The sequence below is a fragment of the Prionailurus viverrinus genome, chromosome D4 (genome assembly GCF_022837055.1).
Source record: "Prionailurus viverrinus isolate Anna chromosome D4, UM_Priviv_1.0, whole genome shotgun sequence".
NCBI lineage: Eukaryota > Metazoa > Chordata > Mammalia > Carnivora > Felidae > Prionailurus > Prionailurus viverrinus.
This window is the reverse complement of record NC_062573.1, coordinates 81,739,295-81,744,528: the sequence shown is the minus strand read 5'-3', so window position 1 is coordinate 81,744,528 and position 5,234 is coordinate 81,739,295. Positions and strand designations below refer to the sequence as shown.

Below are 5,234 nucleotides of genomic sequence, written 5' to 3'. Positions count from 1 at the left end.
CTTCTCGCGCTAATGAGCTGGCGGGGGGCGGGGCGGGGCGGGGCTCCGCCCCACCCGGCCGCAGCCCCGCCCCTGAGACCCCGGCGCGCCCTTCGTCCTTGATCCGTTCTCTAGGCTGGGCTCCTAGTGGGGAGTTAGCGGTTGCGTTCTAGGAGAAAAAGTAGAAACCGAAAGCGAAAATAGAGGCCCGGGTTCTTGTAAATCAGCTGTTAAAGAGAAAAGCTTCCGCATTAAAGCAATCTTATAATTCCGACCTATTCTTTTAAAACAGAGGTTGAAAAAATAAAACAAAGGTTGAAAACAAACTGACGTCTGAGCTGATTACAAAGACTTCAGACGGCTTTTATTTTAGGAATCCAGACACCTGACGTTCTGCCCACCAGGTTCCCCCCACCCCCCAACCCCCACAGTCTTCCGATAAAAACTTTTCACAAGATGGTACATCTTGTCGTAGCTGGATGTAATTCCACAATACATACGAAGTAAAATGGCAAGCCCATATGGCTTTGGTTTTTATTCTAGAAAGTACGGGTGTGTGTAATAGGAAATATACTTTTAATACGTGAATTTTGAGGACTTCCTCAAAGTTCCTCGACATAATGAAACTTAGGTTGCTTTGACATGAAAAGAACTTCCCATCACCGGTTACATCTTTTAAGAATGCTCTCGATCCCTGCTGTCTTGCCATCCTTGGGGGTTCAGGTTAGGTTAGCACATTCTAGGCGAAGATAAGGAAAACCCTCCAGACCCATGGAGGAGACTAGCTAAAAACCATGTGAGTCACACAGAGGGTGATGGCATAATTTACTTAAGCGTTCCCCATTGCTGGACTTGTAGGTGCTTCCCTCTCTTCCTCCTTCCTTCTTCCCTCCCTTCTGGTCTCTGTCTCCCTCTCTTTGTAATTTTAAATTGGTAACCTGAACTCTTCATTGTTTTGACTTTCCTGCTTATTTATTTCAACTGCAATTCAAAATACTGCATAACGGATGAATATCAAGATGCCCATTGCCTTGGTTATGGCATTTGCTTCCCAAGTAAGACTTCACATTCTCAAGAATATCACGTTTTTATTCTTTAACCTAGAAAAATACTGAGGATGATACTGCCTTAAAAATCTGGTAGAGAGTGTGAAATTCTCTTTAGCCTCAATCAAATTGTAAATATACTTGGAGATTCAGCTGAGACGCTCCCTCTTTCAAATCTCTTTTTGAGGCCACATAGTGGAATACGGCAGTATTATCCCAACTTTGTCTGATATTTTCTATTTTATCTTTCATTTTTCTAAAAATGAGAGTTAAGACCCAGGACACAAGATTTCATGACCTGTGAGTGTGGTCATGACTATTGTGTGAGGAAAAAAAGAAAGAAAAAAACTGTCTCTAGAGCCACCTGCTGCTAACTAGCTAAGTTATCCTGAGCAACCAATTCACTGAGTAGTAGTGAGGATTAAGTAATATCCTCTTAGATGGCCTCTATGATCTATGAATAATTTTTCAAACTGAGAGGAGGGGGGAGGGAGGGTGTTTAGTTTATTGTTTGCTTTACTAAGGTGATGTCCAGGATCTACATAATGATCAACAGAGAAGGCAGAGAGTGAATGGAATCTGCCTTTCTCTGAACTCAGTGATGGGAATGGAAAGTATTTACTCAGATTGCTGCTCAGTGATTTACATATTAGTAATTTGATGATTGCTGATCTTATTCATCTTCCCCACCTGTTTTCACCCTTCAGCCATTGATTTCCCATACAGCTTATCAAGGTTCTTAATGAAGTTTTTGGTACCTTCTGGAGATATTAAAAAACAAACAAACAAAAAAACCAGGATGTGTTTAGAAAAAAGGAGAATTTATCACTTCAAAAAATATATGAGATCCTGTATGTTACTATACTTGAATTAAAATTAAAAAACGTAAAAATATACATGAGAATCAAAACAATCCTGACTTTGTGATTTGGGTAAAGTAGACGGAGAAGTGCTGAGACAGGAGGAGACCAGTGAGAAGCCGAAGGTGTGGGATGAGACATCCAGATCATCTTCAGTATTGCCATATCCTTTCTCGCTGCTCTTACTCTATTCATTTTTAGAGGAAAAAACTCATCATTGCCAACGTGCCATTTCTCAGCGTGTTTCTAAGGTTGACTCGCATCACAGTTGACTTGGCGTAGGTGTTTAAATACAGAATCCAGGTCTCTGCTGAATCCAGTTCTCCTGGGGCTGGTCTGGACATGCACATTTCAACACCATCCCTGGGTGGTTCATGTGCACACTAAAGTTTTGAAAACTGATGGTATAATGTTTAAGGAAAAACTGAACCAAGAGTTCTTTGCAAGTGCAGACGTAGCACCCTTTCCTGTAATTTGGTTAACGAGTATCAGTACCACCCTTCACTCTAGTTCTGCCTATCCCACTTCCACATTTGCCCTTAAAACGAGAGAGATGATCTTTGTTCTGTTCTTTTTTTTTTTTTTTTTTTTTTTAATTTTTTTTTTTCAACATTTATTTATTTTTGGGACAGAGAGAGACAGAGCATGAACGGGCGAGGGGCAGAGAGAGAGGGAGACACAGAATCGGAAACAGGCTCCAGGCTCTGAGCCATCAGCCCAGAGCCCGACGCGGGGCTCGAACTCACGGACCGCGAGATCGTGACCTGGCTGAGGTCGGACGCTTAACCGACTGCGCCACCCAGGCGTCCCAATCTTTGTTCTGTTCTTAAAAGGAGGATAGACTGTAGGTTCTGAACAACTGGGCTTGAAGTGCCATTAGCAATTTCCTGGTGAAGGAGCAATTTCCAGTAAACTTTCTTGGCCATCACAAACAGGATAAAATAAAGAGACTTTAAGAATATCAACAACCTGCTTGGTTTGCATTGAAAGTTTACAAATGCATTTTATTACTAGATAGAGAGAATATCCAAATGTGTCTCCACGTTCTATTTTTGATTGTGTGCAACTGTAAACCGCTGCCCTGTGTTATGCCCATCTCTCTCTCTGTGTCCCTATCCACCACCTGCTGCCTTCTGTTGGCTTCCTCCTTCATCATCTGTTCATAATCTGTACATCTGTGCCAAACAGATTTCATAGATAACACTTTGCCCTAGTCACACAAGTGTTTAAAATACAGGAGGAATTCACACACGGGGATGGTCAGAGAGAAGCAGCTGTCATCTCCTGACACCCATGTTCAGATGCTTCTCTCCCTTTACACTGTATTTGTCTCCTTCCTCCCTGTCCTCAGCTGGGGATGGGCTGGCCAATTGAAGAGTTCTATCTAGCCTTCAAAGGGGAGCTCCCATGCTGTGGGCACTTGAAAACAAAGATGAGATCTCCAACAATGTCCCCTGTCCTCAGGAATTAATAAACCCACAGAAATACTTATGACTTGAATCAATGCTGTGGGACTTTGGGACTCTATGGGAAATAACTTAGTTCTAAGGTATCTCAATAAATGAAGGCCACTAAAAGTAAAGTTTACAAGTGGGAGATACCCTTTTAGAAGATACTAGAAAATATTCTTTATTGATTTAATATCCTAGACTAAAAATTACGTAAGTGAATGTTATACAAGTCAAACAGTCCCCTCTGAGTCATTTCACTTGATTTAAGGGCATGATTTAGTTCCAGTGTCTCTTGTAGAATTGCCTCCAGAAGTATTATCTTATACTCACACTGAGATTTAAACCAAGAACTATGTGAGTTCTCAATACCTAAAAGTCTTCAAAGCCTCTCCTTTGAAGGAAATAACTGATTTTTCTTCTCTGGTCTGAATAAGTGCTTATTCAAAGGTTATAGTCACATCCAAGTCACAGGATTGAGAACCTACTTAATCTGCCACTCCTGACTGCAGACTCATCATAAAAGAATGAGAAGTAGTTGTTTTTTTTCTTTTCCCCAACTTTTACTGAAAGGACATTAAGGCCTTTCTGTTTTGAGAAAGAGAGATGGGCAGGGAAGATAAGCAGTTTCCCCATCACCCATGAGGGCTGGCCTAGGTTTGGGTTGGAAAGGTAGTCCTAGTTTTGCTTCTGGTGAAGTAGGGTTGGTATCTGTCACCCTGTATTTCACAGATTCCAATAATTCTGGAAATAACCCTCATTTGATTGGTTTTGGTAAAGGGGATAATTAATGCCTGCTGTAACCACAAATGATTTAACCCAGTTAGGTCATCATTTTTCATGTGTTTATGGAGGGCAAGAGGAAGATGGGGAGCTAACATGGGGAAGAATACATTCTAACGTTGAAATGCTTGTTCCCAGATTCACTTAGAAGAAATCAATGGGACTATGGCAGGCCAAGTGGTACAGCATTTCCAGGGATGCTTGCCATGGGAACAACAGAAACAGAATTAAGACTGAGGTCTGGGTATGATTTTTTGGTGTCCCTGGGTAGCACAAACATATGTTGTGCCCTTCTTGTGAAGAGCTGAAAAGGAAAGGTAATAGATAATAAAGTGGATCACCTTATTCATCAGAGTTCAGAGACTGTTCTCAAATTTTTAAAAAGGGTATTTGTGCTGATTCCTCAGGGGTGCAGGAGGCTGAGAGTCACAGGCAGAGAACAGAGTCATGTGAGCCACATGGGCTGGAGAAAGAGGAAGTTAACCCGGGTCTAGTCTAGTGGTCTTTTCATAGTCGAGAAGAAGGAAGAAGGAGGAGAAATATAAATAGGTACTGTGAGTGGAAAAAAATCGGGAACGAGAGAAATATATAGAGAAGATCTTGGAGTCTGTTAAACAGGCTGAGGAGAACATTTGCAGGAAATTCTTCAGTAAGCTTATGTATTATTTTTCAGTATTTCAGTTGTCAGTTTATATTTCCTTAGAAAGCCATTACATGCTTGGACTGAACCATGTGAAGCCTTGGTTTTATTCACTTTACACTCTGAAATATAATCACCCTTCACCCCTGCTGAAAAAAGCTTTCCTTGACTCTGCTGCCCCCTTAAATTACTGTCATCTCCGATTATGCCATCTCAATGGCACACCTCAGCATACTATATCATCACTTTCTTCAACTATCAAATTAACAAAACAAAAAGCAATCATTATAGTAAAGATTAATATAGTAAGACATAGATTTTGTACATGTCGGACACTGTCTTGGTAATTTCCATATATTAGCTTCCTTAAGTTTTATCCTATGAGGAGGGTACCGTTATCACCCCTATTTCAGAGATATGGATACTGAGGCACCAGTGCTTAAGTAACTTGTGTAAGCTTCCACAGTCAGAAGTGGCA

General features: G+C 41.2%; 1 long non-coding RNA gene across 1 annotated transcript in view; it reads right to left on the bottom strand.

Annotated features, from left to right (window-relative positions):
* Window positions 1–72: 72 nt before the first annotated feature.
* The window catches only part of LOC125150078 (uncharacterized), a 78,146-nt gene continuing 72,984 nt past the window's right edge, over window positions 73–5,234 (bottom strand). The window contains exon 3 of the long non-coding RNA XR_007146159.1: window positions 73–148. This is a non-coding gene — a long non-coding RNA (uncharacterized LOC125150078). The remainder of the gene's footprint in view (window positions 149–5,234) is intronic.